Below are 14089 nucleotides of genomic sequence, written 5' to 3' on the forward strand. Positions count from 1 at the left end.
CCACAGAGACTGTATCAGGCAGAAAGATATCTAGTGCCAGCCCTCAGTAAATTTTCAGTATATGTGGGAATTTATTTATTCAGGACTAAGATAAGCCTTAAGCATGTGCAAGAAATAGACATAGGTATAATAAATAACTTAACTAATACAATTCAGGTTTAATTGTCTCAGCGCGATGGAAGCAAGATCAAATTTAGCAGAACAACTTGTCTTTAGTAGCCAATTTCATGATACATAGCCAAATATGTATAGTGAACGATAACTAATTTTATGATGCTAGCCACAAATATTAAAGCTTTTTGGATATCGTAAACCAAAGGTGAAATTTTCCAATTAAAGTGATTTTTTAGAGAAATGTGGAGAAGCGGTAATAAATGAAGATGATATAAAATGTTTTCATTGTGATGACAATGCTCCTGAATCATCAGTTAATTAATGAATGGCAAAAATCTGTAGTATGGTTCTAGATCAAAAAAATACCATTACTGATAGTGAAGAAAGTGACAGACATTTTACTGAAAATGAAAAAATTTCTATTGCAAATTAGTCGGAATTCTCAACACAGCAATTGCAGGACTTCAGCAATGTAACTGAACAAGAAATTATGTCTGTCTACAAAATTAAAGAGAAAGTATTAGCACAAAAAACGTAGCAACTTAAACAACTTACATTGAAGGAACTGTTTAATAAAATAAACAAATAAATATTAAGCTCTCTTTTTTTTTTTTTTTTTCTTTCTTTTATATATATATATATATAATTTTTGAAGCATTTATAATTTTGATCATAAATGCTTCATTATTTCATAAATCACGATTTCATATTTTTAATTTTATAATTTCAATATGCCGTCTTACTAAATTTGAACTGATCTAATTATCTGGAATTGTGGACGAGTCCGGATCTCAGACTTTGTACTGCACTGGGAAAATGTAAAATGTGATATAAAATCGGTATGTTCCATTATCCAGAAATGAGAAAACTTGTCTTACACATTTTATCATATCATTAAAAACTGTGACAGTATGTTTTCATAATCTGAGTCGTATATCCTTAATTTCCACATTGATGAAAAAAGTACACATTAGGGATTTACAGTAATGTATCCTTACCGATAATCTTAATGCTAAGCTAAAATTGTCTAGTAGTATGTAATTGGAGACTTCAAATACTGGAAGAATGTGAAATGTGATATAAAATCGGCATATCCCATTATAGTAAAATGACAAAACTTGTCTTCCATTAAAAATTTCTAGACATTTGTTCAAGATTTATGATGTTATCTGTGCTTTTCTCTGAGATTCATCTGGAAGCATGTACTTAATCCTTGAAACACTGGAACTTCACCAGTCTCTTAATTTTCCTCTTCTACCTTTTCTAAAACAGCAAGCAAAAGTAATTATGTGATTTTCTTTCTCAACAGTACCACCTGTTACAATATTATGGGTTGTACAAGTTCATACATTTCTCTGATGTTGAGTCTGTGTTTGAAGTCCCAATGAGGCATGCAAATTTGTAACTGTAGTATTTTTTTATATAGGGCATGTAAAATTTAATGAATTGAAAATCCTCTTAAAAGGTAGTGGCAAGGGGAGCTTGTGGGAATGCTTAAATTCTATATGAAGCAGGCTTTGATTACAATTAGGATGAAGCTTAGGCAGATAAATTCTTGTGTGCTTTGCCTATAATTCATTCTTTCCAAATACATTTTGCCTTCAAACCTCAGGCTCTCTCCCCCCCCCCCCCCTCTTTAAGCACAAAGGAAACAAATTAATTGCAGGGCCATCTACCATTTCAGTTGATTTCATCTCTTATGTCAATGGTCTCAAACTAAAACTGTATGTGGGATGAATGCATAATCTGAAAACAGCTGATGGGCTGAAATTGTTTTGTTAATAAAATGAAAGTGAATATGTATTCATTCTCATATGTCCTAATGTGTAGAAGTTACCCTATTTTTCTCTTGATGGCTACATGCAAGCTTATAAAATGTTTAAACATTTTATTTTTTAAATTTCATTTGCCTTCAATGTGGTTTAATTTAAAATTTGTTTCAAAATATTCGCTTGTATTTTCTACAATGATTTTCTGTACATTTACTGTTCTGTATAAAATGAATTTTGACACTATTTTCCTGTTGTTGTTCCCCCCCCCAGCATATTTCTGGCTTTTTGCTGTTACAGAATTGGTAGCGGTAGATTTTCTTTAGGATTTTAGACATTGCAACTTGGAAATTTTAGAAGGATTTGAAGGCAAGATTTATAGACTCATGAATCTAGAAGATTCCAGAAAAATGTCTTCATGGCATTAACATGTAATGGATGTAGTTCACAGAAAGTTTGTAATGAACTTATTGGAGAGTTTTTGGAAGAACAATGATAACATAATATTTGAATCTTTTACATCTGATACTAAAAATCTTTTTCTTAGCATATTTATCTTCCCTTTGTTTTCTCTTTGTTCCTGTTTGATTGGATAAGTTGTAGTTGATTTTGCTAGCATAAGAACATGGCTTTATGTTCTAAGGTCTTTTTAAATAAGATGTTTATTTAACCCTCTGAGCAGCACGGGGTTTTGGATCTGTCTTGAAGACCTGTATTCAAACACACTTTATTAGCTAAATTTGTATCTTTAATTACATTAGGCTCATTTTCATAAACTTACATTTATTAAGATGATATTTATATTATTAAAGAAAGTAAGAAAGCAAAATACCATAAATTATAATTTAATATATAACAAATGACAAAAAATCTCATGACCGGATAAAGCCTGCCATAACGCTCAGAGGGTTAAACCTTTATCTGACTTTGTACAGGCTAAAGTCTTTAATCCGGACTCGTCGGGACTTCGGCGATTCCGGATTATAGATCATCAGTTTAAATCTGGTAAGATGGCATGCAGAAATTATAAAATTAAAAATATGAAACCGTAATTTATGAAATAAAGAACAATTATGATCTAAAGGGTATCAAAATTTACAACAAAAAAAAAATATTTATTTGTTTACTTTATTAAACATTTCTTTCAACGCGCGCATCCATATAGCATACATTACGCATAGTCGAAATTAGAAAATTGCAACCAAAAAACTATTTGATGTGTATTCATGATATTTATAATGACGAGAAAATGGATTTAAATCATATTGGAGTACATCGAGATGAAACACTACATTTAATAAGGAATTATAAGCTGAATAAAATAAAAACATCTGCCCTGAAGATGAGGATAGTGCTGACAGATCAACTTTCAGTTAATTGCGCGCCGCGACGACCCCCCCCCCCCCCTCCGCGGAGTAGCGTGAAATTGATAAACAGATTTCGGAATGGTTAGAAAAACAAATCACCTCTCTGTCACTTTTTTCATGCCTTTATCCATTTTTTGCAGCAATTCCACTTTTTGTTTAATGGACATTGAAACATGCTTTCGCTTTGTAGATCCTTTGGCAGCTCCAGAATTGGAAACTCTTTTTGATATAATCGAAAGTTCAAGGTTACTTTTTATAAAATTGCTCTAACAGTCTGCAAAAAATAACAAGCCAGATCCAATTAGAAGATTAAGGAACAACGCAATCTGCAACATTAACTGAAATAGATAATTAGATAATTTTTGCTTAGCTTATACCATCCATTATACATTAAACGTGCATGCGTAAAGGTATTATGCGCATGATTAAACGCATATGCGCATGCGTTGTGTTTACGCATGCGCTGAAAGTTTGTAGCTTTGAGGTCCGGATTAAAGACTTTTGACTGTAGTTACTTTCAGACATAGCGATAATTTACTTCACATCTGTCAGAGGTTTTGGACTATTTAACTTTTATCAGATCAAGTAAAACCTCATAATTACATAGTCGAGAGATTGACAAGTTAGGAAATAAAACACACAGAAATGAGTGGGAATATTGGTTTGCATATTGAAAAAATTCCTAATTGCTATAAAAGGGTGCTTAAAGAGAAGGAATTTGATATTAAATAGCCAGAATGTCTGGAAAGGCTTCATATTAAAAAGATGCACAAATATCGTTTAAGAATCAATGACATAAATTACATGTATTTTAAACTGCGACATGTTAATAGATTGTGATTTTAATAGTGTTTTTTAACAAATATTTTTAAAAAGTAAATTTAATAGTGGCTATGTAAATCTATGATAACTAAGGCTAACTAAAGGGTGTCCCAAAATTAACGCAAGATTTGAATTTGCCACTATTCGTGCAGTAAAGGTTTGGCAACCTTATCAAAAAAAACCATTTGACAGCTGATAGTTTAGGGTTAGTAGAAAAGAAGCAAATTTCGATGAAGCCCATTTTCACCTTGATGGCTTTGTTAATCATCAATACTGCTGCATTTGGGGTTCAGAGAATCCACATGTGATTGTCGAAAAACAAATGTATCCTTAACATGTCGCTGTTGGATATGGATTTTGGGCTAGAGGCATCATTGGACCATAAAGCTAGTCAAGCAATGAAGTTACTGGTGCTTGATATAGCAACAAGATAACACAGTTCTTTCTGCCTGAATTGGATGATATTGATATGGACGACATGTGGTTTCAACAAGACGGTGCCACATGCCATATTGCCCGTGAAACAATTAAATTACTGCATGAGACATTTCCTGGCCTTATATGCTCTCGTTTTGGTGGTGATAATCGGTCCCCTAGATCATGTGATTTAAAACCATTAGATTTCTGTTTATGGGGTTATTTGAAGTCAAAGGTTTATGCCAACAGGCCGACAAGCACACATGCACTGAAGGATAAAATTGAACGCTGCATCAACGAAATTCAGCCACATTTATGCAAAATGGCCATGGAAAATTTAAACAAAAGTGTGAGTATATGACAGCAAAGCCATTGAGGCCATTTGCCTGTGTGTTATTCCATACATAACCCTATCCTGTGTACTCTACAATTCAATAAAAAACATCAATTTAAAGAAAAAAAGCTGTTTTTTATTTAATTCAAATCTTACATTAATTTTGGGACACCCTTTAGCTAATTTAATTATTTGTAACTAACCAGTCACCCTTAAAAGTTATTTCTGCATATTAAAGGGAGTTATTGCCTTTCATTAATTTTTAACGTGGTCACAAGATACAGCGCAAAAATGTAAAAGTTAATGCAAAACTTAATTCTTTGCATCCAGTGAGACTTAAAATAATACAAAACAACTTATCACCTCTGGTGCTTTAGTGGCTTATTGGAACCTTAAAATATATTAACTTGGTTACAACCCCAGGAACTCTACAGAGTTATCACACTAACTGCGTAAGACAGGCAGAGCACAACTAACTTTCAAAACTTGTCAACTGTGCCTACATCAGTCTTTCAGGCTTGTTCTGATCAACAAACCTCTCTCTAGGTAAGCAGCAACGGTGGCAACAGCCAGTCTTCTGTAATGAATCATTCTGATTGTGATTTTACTTCTTATTTTTAACCTATGCCGTTTGACATAAATTCTATCTGCTATTTACTAAACCACTAGACTGAGCAACTGTGTGACAAAATGAACCATAAAAGAAAAAAATCAACATGAAGCTAACTGTTAGTGAAACAAAAATACTAAAATGACATTAATCTTCTTCCAACTATGTCAAACTAATATAAGGGTAAAATATTTAATGCTACCTGATAAATTTTATAATGTTGATTTTATTCTCAAATTTGTTTTATAATTATGTTTATTAGCTTATGTTTAATAATAATGCATTCTATTTTTGGATCTATTTTATTCTTAGGATAGTATCATAAAAGTGAAGTTCAGGCATAGCTAATATCTTTAATTGAATTTATTCAGTTCCCATCTGTTGATGGGTCCTTCATTTTTTTCATTAATGGCCCTTAAAAGTACTAAATTTCCATGTGAAGAAATGTGTACGAACCCTGATGTAGCAAAATCATGTTCTGAAAAGTTAACTTTCTATCGAAAAATTGTGTTAGGTATAATTCAGATTAAGAAAATATGAATGATTTAAAATATACCTAAATATTGTTGTAATTAAGAAGGGAAAAAATGTTAATTGAAAAGATTTTTATTGCTGTTGAATAAGTATGTGATAATTTTTTTTTTTTTTTTTTTTTTTTTTTAAGAATATTGGCGATTTTTGCTTCTGACATTAACTGATGGAACTCTTTTAGTTTTGCAGTAAATAGTGCAGGGTTTTTCAGTTCTTCTCATGAAGTATCTCTGCTATCGTCAATCTCCATTGCAAAATGAGACAGTTTCTGTGCCCTTTTTTTAACAATATTTTGAACTTACTGAAAGTTAAAAGTGTACTTTATCTTTTTTATCCTTGCTTACGCTGTCTGCTTGTTTTACAAAATCATCCATTTCTTTATTTGTCATTTCTGGATTAATTATCTGACTTCTTGACCTTGCATATCTGAAGATACTTCACCATCAATTTTTTTAAAACTTGTCCAGTTTCTTGGAGTTTAATTTTCAATTGATGAAAATCCTTTAAAATTGTTGATAACTTCTGGCCAGAACTGATAGCAGCAAGCATTCAGTGTAGATGAATGAGTGTTAAACTGTGTATAAATAAAATTCTAACATTACACAAATTAAATGGAAACAGTTTATATAATATTATGTATGTATGTAATATATGCATGTATGTGAAATTGTGTTCCACAACTTAGCATTCGGCAAAGGTATACTGTAAACAAATTTTATGAGAACCTTCCAAATTTTCAGATAAAACATTCGAAGGACACTTTGAATTAGTAGTGACAACTCCCATTTCTTTTTATTTATTTTTCTTTGACATGCAGAAAATATATACATTTATATATAAACAATTGTTAGCTTCTTTATTTCTTACTACAACTTGAGACTTTATGGCATTGTGATCTTTATAAGGGGTGTGGCCTTCAAGAAAATTGCTAGAAACTATCTTCATCATAGACTGTAGATTCTGTTCAGCCAATGAGGTTCTTTTCTCAGTTTTATCAATTTTCATCTGCGAAAAACACTATTCACAAATAAATGTATTCCCAAACAAAATGATTTTTCTTATTGCAAAATTTTATAACTGAGGGTATTTATCTTTTGACAGGTATTGTATCTTCAAATCCATCTATAACAGCAATTCTCAACTGGTGGTGCGCAAGAGAAAAATAGATGGTTGCAAAGAAACGAAATAATTTTAGCTATTAAATTCAAAAATTAAATACCCCAACATCCTGTTTTAAGTTTTTTCTCCAACAGTCTTAAATGTATGCAATCTGAGGTTTTTTGAAGGTCAATAGCTGCTCATAGACTTTAGCAAAATAATCCGTTTTTATTTTCACAAATACTCTTTTAGCCATACACATAATAAAATTTGCCATAAGTGACATTTTTAAAAGGAGTATTAGAAATGGATGTTGTATTTAATAGTGTCATGTAGTGGCCGAAACCGCTACACAAACCCTGGGTTGTGACACAGGGTTGAAATGAACTTCAAACTCAAGTTTTAACAATAACATGAATTTTAATAAGATGAAAACCTTAACAGTATGGAAATTGAGTATATTTAGTCCCGTAATTTCAGAATTTTGTTGCAGGAAAAATGCTGTATCGCATTATACACGAGGAATGATCGTTCTAGCAGGCCAACATGCCCATAGCTCCAAACAGGAAAGTTGTCCCCTCTTCTCAGGAAACCACATTATATATCTCCCTGTGTTTACTTGCGCTGGACTCTCAGAGGGAAAGATTCTTTCACTCATACATAACAAAGACTCTTCCTGACCCTGATGAAAAGACTTATCTCATTGTCCACTGGAGTGACCTTCGAGGCTGCAACTGAAATCATTAACAAAGGCACTGAATTTCACCACTGATATGAAAACTACTGCACTCTGAAATCACTCATCCTAGACAAAGAACCTTTATGCCACCTTATCACAACTCCTCCCCTCATAGTAGAATTTTCCTAGACTGTGGAAGGGAAAATTCTAAATACTTTTCACTGCTTTCAAAACACAAGTGGTAACCATTTAAGTGATAATAGAGAAGCCAGTTACATTGCACATATTTCTAGATAACGTCTTCTTGAGACAGATAAACATAAAAACAAGAATACAACAAAAATAATTTAAACTACTCCTAATGTCTCCCTCATACAAAGTACATTCCTCAAATTTTAGAAAATGCTAATACTTAAAATGAAACATTTAATTGTAAAAATTTTGAATAAGAAATACGCGATGCAAACAATTTGGAATCTACAAAAGTATAATTCCAAAATGCTACAAAAACGTTTTACGACAACTATCATTTTCCTCGAATCAATCTTAGTTGGATAAACTAAACCAGAAGGAATATCAACTTCTCTCTCGAGATAATCCACAACCTTCTTCATCATCAGATTCACAAACTTAGGGTGTTGATGATTAGTTTCAACCAAACTCACATGATAAATGGTATCACTGTTATGCTTATCTGGAATCTCTACCTTATAACAAGTTTTGAAAATCACACTAGTTACTTTACCTGGCCCTATCCAGTTTATCATCATTTTGTGTGGTTTAGACGTGGCTAAAGCAAGCACAAGATCTCCGACTTTAAACCTTCTCGTAATGGCATTGCAATCATACCAGGGTTTCCTTTTACTCTGTTTCATCCTCTCTACAGCCAGCTCCCAACACATCTTTAATCTGCTTACCAAGTCTAGAACATACTCGACCACAGTGAGGTCTGAATTTTCTTCCTGTAGCCAGTTTTTATACATGATTGTTTGGGGTGTTCTCAGATTTTTTCCATGTACTAGCTCGCAGGGGCTAAAACCTGTGCTCTCATGGCTAACAGTTCAGAGGGTAAACAAAGCACATGGCAAACATTCTTCCCAGTCCTTCCCGCTTTCCTAGCACAAAGCCTTCAATACCCTTTTCAAGGAGGAATGCAACTTTTCAACATAATTGCTTTGAGGGTGACACGCAGAATTCCGAACTTACTAAAAAACTCAGATGTAAGTTCACTGGTAAACGATCTACCCAAATCCTACAGAATTTCCTTAGGGTAACCTGATCTAGAAAAGATTTGTTTTAAGGCTTGAATCACACTTTTAGAGCTTAAATTCTGTATAAGGAAGGGCATCTGGATATTTGAAAGCAACACAAATTGATGTAATTTAGTATTTATTTTCACGTGAACTAGGAATCAGAGCTTATACTGCGTCAATATTTAATCTGCTATACACTTCTGATATAATGGGCACAATCTTCATTGGGGTTTCTTTTTATCCCTATTGTGACCTACATGCTGACAAATTATTCAATTTCCTGTTAACAATTAGGCCAGAAATAGTGTGTCAAAACTCTATCCTTGGTTTTTGTTTCCCCTAAATGACCAGAGATTTCCTCGTGGCATAACTTCAAGATCTATTTCGTAAAAACAAGAGGCACACACAGCTGAAGCTTATCTTCCCTCTTTTTAGAATCTGCCACTCTGAGTAGCCTTTTCTTTACAATTATAAACTCTTTTTCACTTTCACCTTTCTTCCAGAGAGCCTCTAAACTAGCGCATATTTTTTGTGTTTCCGAGAATTCTGCTGGCGAAACCTCCGCAAGGATAGGCCTTTCTTCTGAACTGATGACTGGAATTTCATTGATTCCTCCACATTACTTGTTAACTTCCCTTCTTCCGAAAGCTCATTATTCACAACACTTTCATTTTCTATCTCTTCCTCATCTTCCGATCTGGAATTTAAGTCTTCTGCACTCGCTTTCTCTAAACTCCTGCACGCATGCTCCTGACTACGAGTTTCCACAGCATTCAAGAGAACCGGTCGTTCCCTAATTTCCTCTATCAACTGTGCAGTTTATTTCCTAACAAATAGTACTCTTTATCTAACTCTACTGGAATAACCGCTGCCTTTGTGGTGACCACCCGAAAATCACCTTCAATGATGACTTTCGCGAAAGGTAAACATTTGCATTCTGTGTCTAAAGTCTGTTTCACCCATAGAGTTTCCCCTAATAAGTCACTAGTATTAATCCAAATACTATTACACAGATCTATTCCCGTTCTCAAAACACTTCCCTAAACTCTCCATTCCTAAATTATTCACCAGATTAGACTTATTCTTTTCCAGCAATGAACAGTTAGGTCGGATATGCCCATCCTTTCCACATTGGTAACATCTAATTTTCCGCCGTTTCTCGAAACGTGCTTCCTTGAAACCTGCTCTTTTTTAGAATCCTCCACTTTCCTATGCTTTTCCAATTTAATTCTTTGATGACCACTACTTTTCTGATTAAAACTGCCATTGGAATTTACATACCGTTCCCTAACTTTCTCAAATTGTTTCTTAAACTCTGAAATCACTCATCCTAGACAAAGAACCTTTATGCCACCTTATCACAATAGGAAATAAAAATAAGTTTCTATAAAAAGATAATAGTATCTCATTAATTCTTTTAGAGTTGATTGATTTATTAGCATGTCAGCATTTTATGTCACCACCATTTCCGGGCTCATGTTGCTCTACTTAAAATTAGAATAATTTTTTACATCAATTTGCTGTCTCAAACAGCAGGTATTTTGTCTTGTTGCTTTGTGTTCCTTACTTTTCAATGCAATTTGAGAATAGCATCATTTGTTTTCGAAGAACTGATAATATATTGTGCATTTAAACATTTGTGAAAAAATAATAAAATAAACCTAGATTTTCAAAATGGAAAAATGGCTAAGATTGACTTAGCAGAAAACTGATGATTCGCAGGTGATAGATCCAGGATAATCTACTAGCATTAAGAATAATGAAAAGAATAGAATAATTGTTTATAGAAAATATAATGAGCTATTTATTTATCATTTGCATTTACTTGGAATGGAGATGAAATAGACCCTCAAGTGGAATGTGTTGTTTGTGTTGAGTCAGTTGTTCGTGGTGTGTGGTATAAAAAATAGTAAACACGTAATGAAAGGTTTTATTACTTTAAGTGAAAATTTTCGGAAGTTAGTTATCTGGTAAGCCTAAGAATTACCGAGACTAAGCAGACTCACACTGTTGGAGAAAACATTATATTACCAGCAGCTAAAGATAGCGTTTTAACATTATTCAACGAAAAAGCAGCTAATGAATTTCCGTTATCAAATGATACAATAAGTCAATGAATTCATGAAATGTCAAATTCCATAAACGAGACACTTATTCAAAAAATAAAACACAGTGCATTTCGCATTGCAATTGGTGAAAGTATTAATATAATGAACTTCGTTCAATTATTTGTTAACATACTTTTCAAAGATGATAAACAAATTGCCGAAGAGTATTCATTTTGTGAATCTCTTCATGATAGAGCAACTGCAAATGAAATTTTCAGAGTAATTAACAATTTTATGTCTGAGAATGTATCCCTTGGAATAAGTGCATTGCCATATGCAGTGACAGAGCACAGGCTTTAACAGGAAAACATTCCGATGTTATTTCTAAGATAAAGTTGCACCTGAAACTAAATTTACTCACAGCTCCATTCATTGTGAAGATTTAGTAGCCAAAGCAATCCCCAAAAACTTGAAAATCTTTTTGAATCAAACTGTAAAAATTGTTAATTTTATTAAATTCAAGAATAGTTACGATTTTATGCCAAGAGATGGGCAGTGAACATGCAAATGCTTTACATTCTAAAGTAAAGTGTTTGAAATTTTAAATCGTCTTTTTGAGCTTCGATCAGAAACTCCAATTTTCCTCTGTGATTTAAAATCTGAATTGTAGAAATGTGATTTATTTAATGTCATTTAGTGAATTATGGTTGCCGCTTTTAACATATTTAGCTGATTTGTTTATTAAGTTAAATGAATTCAATTTAGGATTACAAAGACAATGTGTTAATTTGTTTAAAATTACAGATATAATAAATACAATGATGAAAAAATCGAGTTAAGAATCAAAGAATGGGATAGTAATATTTTAAGCTTTTTATCACTTTTAGAAAGTTTTGTAAACAAAAATTATTTGAACATAAAAGAATTAGTCGCTGACATTAAAAATCATTGTTTTTCATTGATAAATCATTTTCCCAAAGATTATGAAAAAGAAGATTGGATTAGAAATCTATTTTGTTCAAATGCACCTAAAATTTTCTCTCAGGGAAAAAAAGAACAATTGATAGAAATTTCCTGTGATCAAACACTAGCTGAAGATTTCAAAAATAACATACTTCTCAAGTTTTGGCTGAACAGAAAAAAGAATTTAAAGGTATTTCAAATAAAGCTACTAAATTTTTATTGCCTTCTTGTGCAACCTATTTGTGTGAACAAGGAGTTTCTTCCATGTACCATTTGAAAAATAAATATGGAACAAAATTAAAAATGAATCCTAATTTATGGTTAAAATAAGTGAAATAAGACCAGACATAAAGAAACTGATCTCCCTTAAAATTGCACACTAAATTTTAAAATTAAAGTATTAGAACTTAAATTTTGATGATTAAAATGGTAACCAATTTTTTATTTAATATTTTTATGTGGGCATATTTAATACAAATAGCCAATAGGTTGTGCAAATGGCAAAATATTTTTTTAATATTTCTGTTGAGAAACTGAAAAATAACTATTGTAAAATGTAGTGGTGGTACTAAAGTTTTTCAGTTTTTGTTTAGATGGTACTCATTAGTCAAAAGGTTGAGAACCGCTGGTCTGTGACATTTGTATCATACTGTAAATTAATTAATTCCAGAGATTTTTCTTATTTAGATGTTTGATTTTCTGATGATGTTTCCCATAATTGCAGTTTAACCTTAGAAGTTTTAATACAAGCATACATTTCAATGATAAGTTTATTCTTTCGATACAGTTATTTGTTGAGACTATTTAAATGTCTGGTTAAATCAACAAGAAATGCTAAATTAATTATCCATTAGCATTATATAGCTCCTCTGTGGTTTTATTATTTATTTAATGTCATGAAATTTGTTATTTTAGTTATTAAATTAAAAAAAAAAAGCATTTTAATACAGCTCTTTTACTTAACTACCTCACCTCATTATACTAAATAATTCTGTTCTCCTTTTCAGTTTCTTCAAGCAGTACAACAAACCTAATGATTCAGAGCTCTTTCACTTATGGTTTATTGTTTTTCATAACATTATCCATCTGGAAACTTTTGGCATTGTATTTACAACAAATAGCTAGAATATATTTGTGGGTTGCATAAAATTGCTTTGGGGACCATATGCAGCCCAAAGGTTTAACAATTTGAGACCACTGATTTGTGCCATTCTTTTCTCTAACAAATGCTCTCTCTAAGCACTCATTAGATGTTTAAATTTCAGTTTTTCCGAGTTTTTGAACAACTTCCGTGCATTATTATAGTGTGGCATAACAGAGGAAAATTGTTTTCCCTGACTAATTGTTCTGACAGTGTTTTGCAAATGTTCTCATTCACAGTCTTCTTGAGATCTATTTTTCCTTCATATGTAAAAATATACAGGATGTTCAGCAAAGGTAGCTGTAATGCTGGAGTTATTAATTGCTAGAAGAATAACATAAAGCATAATAAGTTAAAGCATAATATTTAACCAATTGAAAGTTTTGCTTTGCAAGAACTATATAAAAGTAGTTGTTATTTTTATAGAAGCCTCTAATTAGTCATTCTGTACTTTATTTAACAAAGTGAAACTTGTGTATAGTTTTCTTGAAAACTCTATACAGTCAAAAGTCGTTAATCCGGACTCGTCGGGACTTCGGCGATTCCGGATTATCGATTTTTCCAGATTATAGATCATCAATTTAAATCTGGTAAGATAACGTGCAGAAATTAAAAATATGAAACCGTAATTTATGAAATAAAGAATAATTATGATCTAAAGGGTATCAAAATTTACAAAAAGAAAAAGCTTAATATTTATTTGTTAACTTTATTAAACATTTCCTTCAATGTAAGTTGCTTCGTTTCATGTGATAATACTTTCTCTTTAATTCTATTAAACAGACATAATTTCTTGTTTAGTTACAAAGTTCCACTGTTCAAGTCCTATAATTGCTGTGTTGAGAATACCGAATTTGTCAATCGAAATGTTTTCGTTTTCAATAACCTCTGGGTCACTTTCTTGACTATCGGAAGCGAATTATAATGACGAGGAACTTGATTT

At 32.1% G+C, this 14089-nt stretch overlaps 1 protein-coding gene across 4 annotated transcripts in view; it reads left to right on the forward strand.

Annotated features, from left to right (window-relative positions):
• The window catches only part of LOC118202361 (apoptotic protease-activating factor 1-like), a 311048-nt gene that overhangs the window by 285842 nt on the left and 11117 nt on the right, over window positions 1–14089 (forward strand). The gene's annotated exons all lie outside the window — the stretch shown is intronic.

The sequence above is a fragment of the Stegodyphus dumicola genome, chromosome 8 (genome assembly GCF_044657685.1).
Source record: "Stegodyphus dumicola isolate Sdum_Otavi_A_Nest chromosome 8, ASM4465768v1".
NCBI classification, from domain to species: domain Eukaryota; kingdom Metazoa; phylum Arthropoda; class Arachnida; order Araneae; family Eresidae; genus Stegodyphus; species Stegodyphus dumicola.